The sequence below is a fragment of the Budorcas taxicolor genome, chromosome 1 (genome assembly GCF_023091745.1).
Source record: "Budorcas taxicolor isolate Tak-1 chromosome 1, Takin1.1, whole genome shotgun sequence".
In the NCBI taxonomy this organism is placed as follows: Eukaryota; Metazoa; Chordata; class Mammalia; order Artiodactyla; family Bovidae; genus Budorcas; species Budorcas taxicolor.
Window position 1 is genome coordinate 3,518,317 of NC_068910.1, and position 6,050 is coordinate 3,524,366.

Here is a 6,050-nt window from a genome sequence, read left to right on the forward strand (position 1 = left end):
CCCACTACACTCTACTAATAATTTTCTAACTTCTCAAAAGAATCTGTATTTAGAAAGTTTAAAGCATCCTGTGCCTCTCACGGTTGGGAGGCTGTAAACAATCACATGTGGCGGGACAAACCTGCTCAGGCAGGCTAGAGAACCTTCAGAGGAGTTTGTAAGTTGAAATACTCTTGTCACGCCCAGGAATTTTTATTAACTGGAGCTGCAAGTTAACTCCTTCTCTGAGAGAGGTGGTGGGGGGTCAGCCCCCCGTAAAGTCAGAGGTATAGGTGAGAGCATAAAAACAGTAAAGTAGGCACTCTGGTTTTGGGGGTAGATGCTCGGGAACAGGGGATCTCCTGAGGCTCGATCTCGCCTTTGCGTAATGCCAAGCCTCCTTCCTCATGACCTTTGCCAAGGGTGGAGTTCCTCACGCTGGCTCCCGGCAGTTTCTTTCAAGATTTTCTTTATGTCTTTCGTTTATAGAGTTTGAATAAGATATACCTAGGTGTATAGGTTATGACAATCATCACCTTTGTCATCACCCACACAAGTAGAATTCAAATTTAGGTATACGGCCTGTGTGTGTGTGTGTAGACACATACATTATATATATATATAACCTGCACACAGTATGTATTTATAGCAAAATTAAATATCTAAGGTACTTGTCAATCCAGTGAAGTGCACCAGAATAAAATTTCTGGCAAAAAAAAAGATATACCTAGTGTATATTTTTGGTATTTATCCTGCTTGATGTTCTCAGAGCTTTCCTGGACCTGTAGTTTGGTGACTGCCATTCATTTTGGAAAATTCTTGGCTGTTATTACTTAAAACATTTTTACTCTTTCATTTTTTTTCTCCTTCTGGTATTCTGATTTTTTCTCCTTCTGGTATTCTGAAAGTGTCCCATCGTTCTTGGATGTTCTGTGGGTTTTTTGTTATTGTTGTTGTTGTTTTCCCATTTGCATTTCAGTAGGGAAGTTCAGTAGGGAAATCTGCCAGTAAATTTGGAAAACGCAGCAGTGGCCACAGGACTGGAAAAGGTCAGTTTTCATGCCAATCCCAAAGAAAGGCAATGCCAAAGAATGCTCAAACTACCATACAAGTGTGCTCATTTCACATACTAGCAAGGTAATGCTCAAAATCCTCCAAGCTAGACTTCAGTAGTATGTGAACTGTGAAGTTCCATATGTACAAGCTAGATTTAGAAAGGGCCAAGCAACCAGACATCAAATTGCCAGCATCCCCTGGATCATAGAAAAAGCAAGGAAATTCCAAAAAAAATTCTACTTCTGCTTCATTTTCTATGTTAAAGCCTTTGACTGTGTGGATCATAACAAACTGTAGAAAATTCTTAGAGAGCTGGGAATACCAGACCACCTTACCTGTCTCCTGAGAAACCTGTATGCAGGATAAAAAACAGCAGTTAGAATCAGACATAGAAAAACAACAAACTGGTTCAAAACTGGGAAAGGAGTATGTCAAGGCTGTATATAGTCAACTTGCTTGTTTAACTTATATGCAGAGTACGTCATGTGAAAAATGCCAGGCTGGATGAATCACAAGTTGGAGTCAAGATTGCCGGGAGAAATATCAACAATCTCAGATATGCAGATGATACTTCAATGGTAGAAAGTGAAGAGGAACTAAAAGCCTCTTGATGAGGGTGAAAGAGGAGAGTGAAAAAGCTGGCTTAAAACTCAACATTAAAAAACTATGATCCTGGCATCTGGTCCTATCATTTCATGGCAAATAGATGGGAAAAAAGTGGAAACAGTGACAGATTTTATTTTCCTGGGCTCCAAAATCACTGAGGATGGTGACTGCAGTCATGAAATATAAAGACACTTGCTCCTTGGAAGAAAAGCTATGAAAAACCTATACGGTGTTTTAAAAAGCAGAGACATCACTTTGCTGACAAAGGTCCATATAGTCAAAGCTATGGTTTTTCCAGTAGTCATGTACAGACGTGAGAGCTGGACCATAAGAAGGCTGAGCACCAAAGAATTGATGCTTTTGAATTGTGGTGCTGGAGAAGACTCTTGAGAGTCCCTTGGACTGCAAGATCAAACCAGTCAATCCTAAAGGAAAAGTGAAAGAGAAAGTCACTCAGTCGTATCTGACTCTTTGCGACCCTGTGGACTATACAGTCCATGGAATTCTCCAGGCCAGACTACTGGAGTGGGTAGCCTTTCCCTTCTGCAGATCTTCCCAACCAGAGATTGAACCCAGGACTCCCACATTGCAGGAGGATTCTTTACCAGCTAAGCCACAAGGGAAGCCCAAGAATACTGGAGCAGGTAGCCTATCCTTTCTCCAGTAGAAATCAACCCTGAATATTCATTGGAAGGATTGATGCTAAAGCTAAAGCTCCAATCCTTTGGCCACATGATGCAGAGAGCTGACTTACTGGGAAAGACCCTGATCCTGGGAGAGACTGAGGACAGGAGAAGGGGGTGACAGAGGATGAGACGGTTGGATGGCATCACCATCTCAATGGACATGAGTTGGAGCAAGCTCCGGGAGATAGGGAAGGACAGGGAAGCGTGGCACGCAGCAGTCAATGGGGTCGCAGAGACACACAACATAGCAACTGAACAACAACAAAGGAAGTCTCCATGACCGACCTCCAGACTCACTGATTCTTTCCTTGGCTGTGTCCAGTCAACTGACTCTTCCCTTGGCTGTGTCCAGTCAACTGACTCTTCCCTTGGCTGTGTCCAGTCAACTGACTCTTTCCTTGGCTGTGTCCCATCAACTGATGTGCCCATCAGAAGCATTCTTTGTTAGTGTTTTTTTATTTCTAGCATTTCCTTTCAATCTTTCTTAGAGTTTCCTTATCTCTGTTTCCATTACTCATCTCGTCTTGCATATTATTTACTTTTACCACTAGACTCTTTACCATAGTAATCACTTAACTTTCCTATCTGGTAACTCTAACATCTGTCTAGTATCTGAATCTGGTTGTGATATATACTTGTCTTATCACAGTGGGGGTTTTTTTCCTTACCTTTTTTTAGCACACAAAATTTTTTGTTGAAAGTCAGACATTATTGGCTGTATTATGTAATAGGAACTGAGGTAAATAAGCCTCTGTTATGAAGGGTATGTTATTCTGGCTGGGACTTGAGCTGTTTGTTTGCTATAGCTGTAGGTGGCCAGAGGCTTCAACTCCTCTAGCGTCTTAGCTTTTGTCTCTTGTGACTTTGGGTTTCCCTAGAGAGTGTGTGTTTTGCTCCTCATTCAGTTGTAGTCTATGCTTATACTGGAGTTCTTTTGGTGTGGTGGTAAAGTGTAGGGGAAGGGAAGCATTGTATAATTTTATGGTGAAATCTCAGTATTTTAATGGATCAGTGTCCTTGGGCTGTGACCTTTGTGTTTCTTAATCCACCTCTGTTATAAAAAAAAAAAAAGAAATATACTTGGTCTTTGTTCCCAGCTCCTGGTCAGAGCTCCTAAAACCCTTGTAGGGTAATTTCCTGGTGGTCCAGTGCCTAGGACTCCACATTCCCAATGCAGGGGTCTGGGTTCAATCCCTAGTCGGGAATTAGATCCCACATGGTTCAACTAAAGATCTGACATGCTGCAAAGAAGATCGAGGATCCCATGTGCTGCAACTAAGACCCAGCACAGCTAAATAAATAGAAATTTAAAAACAAAACAAACAGGTAATATTTAATGCTTGCTATAGGTCAGACAGAATGTCAAGTATTGGGTATGGATACCTCATTTAACCCTCCAAACAACTCCGGTTTACAGAGCAAAGAGAGTGTGGTGAGGTTAAGCATGCTAAGGGTTACACCCCTGGGATTCCAGCCTAGGTCTGCCTGTCTCCAAAACCCAAGCTTCCCTGGCCTGCTTTGTGTACAGACACTCAGGTTTCTAACATTAGGCAGGACATTTCATCCACAGGAAGCACGTCTTCTGAACTTTAAGGTCACAAGCTCTTCTGCCTTAAACTCTTCAGTAGCCTAGCATGGTTTTCCAAAAGACTTCAGGACTTCCAGCTTCAGCTCAGAAACATGAAGTTTGATAGCTGTCACTCCTGTCCTTACATGAGAAAGCTGGCCAAACTGAAAGTCAGTGACTCTTCGGACCCCAGAGAACTGAGTTGGCAGGGCTGACTACCACCTAGAAACCTGGAGAGGTGAACGCAGAGTGACAGCCAAGATCTGCTTACCTGCAGCAGAAGCCACTGGAGACAAAGCTGGAACACGAGATGAACGGCTGGAGGCTGAGTGTGGACTAGCATGCGACAGGCAGCCTGAGGGGCACCCTACACTCTCCTAAACATCACCTCCTCCTGGGTGAGTCCTGGGAGGTCTCAAAGGTCCAAGTGATGGCAACATCGAAGACCCACTCAGCAGCTTCCTCTTTTCCCATTGCCCAGTTCTGCTACCTTTGGGCACGACACCTGTGTAAGACAGTTCATTTAATCAACACTGCAGGAATCACTGAACATAACGGCAGAACTGGAACCCGTATTTATCCCCTGGGAAGACTCCTGGTTTTGTCTCGAGGCCATAACCACACGGGGAACACAGGAGCTAGGGCTGTTTTCTTGTACTCAGAAGTCATTAAGGAGAGGACTGGTATTATTAAGGAGATGACCAGATGTTATCTGGTAATTCTTGGTGTGCACAAACACACAAACACACACACCCAACCATGAATATCTTGTTATTTTATTTTTCAAAAAGGTTCCAATACAAGGCCCCAGAGTAGTACATGCCAATCAATGACCCTCCAACAGTCACTGTCGGGTGACCAGCACAATCTACCACCACAGCCTGTGACCTATTAGAGACCAGCCTCTCACCTTGAGTCCCATCACCAAACTATGCCAACGTCCAGCCTACCACACGGCTCTTGGTGACTCACATACATTTTAGTATCTGAACAAAAGAGACACATTGAGCAGCGAGTATAATGAGTAAGTGTCCTTAGTGTATTAGACGAGGGAAAATACAATCAAGGCATAAAAGGGAAAGTCAGCTTCATTTGATGCCCGAATCCCCAGAGTCTCTTCCACACATGACCTGTGTCTAGGGACATCTGCCAACGACGGGTCAAGGATTTGCTCATTTTCTGATGAGATGGATGGGAGCTGTCTGCGCTGAAGGGATGTAGGATGGGTGAGACACTGACATGCGGGAAGAACTTGAAGTGGTGGTTGCAATTCATAGGCCACTTTTTCCATGATGCTCCCCCATCCCTGTAAATCCAACACTGTGCCCATCTTTGGGTCTATGAATTCCGGGAAATGGTACAACGGAGGGATAGAGAATTCTGAGTCCAGTCATGTCTGTGATTATAGGAGATGCAGCCACGGAGGAATTCAATCACATCAGAGGGTTTTAGTTTGGTTAAGTATATTCAGTGATTCTTTTTTAAGTTTAAAGACATGTTTCTTATAGGTCTGGTTCTCATTGCTCTTAAGTTACGAACAGATTGCTACCTGCAGCTGATTTCAGGGAAAGGGTATGTTTGGTAAACTAGTGTTAACTGAAACCACCAGCTAACTAAAGGAGATATATTCTCATTAGAAAAATAACTATGAGGACAAGCAGCACTTGGCTCCGGAACTACCTGCTTTTTGGTGCAGAGAGCTTCCTTCTTCTCGGTCAGAGAGAAAGGACAGACCGAGCAGCGAGGAACATGCAGTCCTCCGTAAGACCCTCAAGAGTAACAGCATGATGGGCACTGACCTGGAGGGAGTAAGGACACCTGTACCAGGCAGCATTTGAGATGCCTGACTGCCGGCTTCCCCAAACCATGACAATCAGCAACGCTGGTAACTGGCTGACCTTAGTAACCCACTCGCACTGCTTTATGAACAGGACCCAAACTCAAAAAGGTCCTCCACACACGCTCCGCCCACCCACTCACTCCCCACTGCCACGCTTCTGTACAGGACCTCTTCATTCAGCCCAAAGAGCCAGCAGGGGCTAAAGAAATGTGAATAGTGTCAACACAAATACAGATTACTGTTACACCACAGTAATTTTTCAGACATTCCCAAGATCAACAGGGGCCTTCCCAGAATGAGACAAAATAAATTTCAG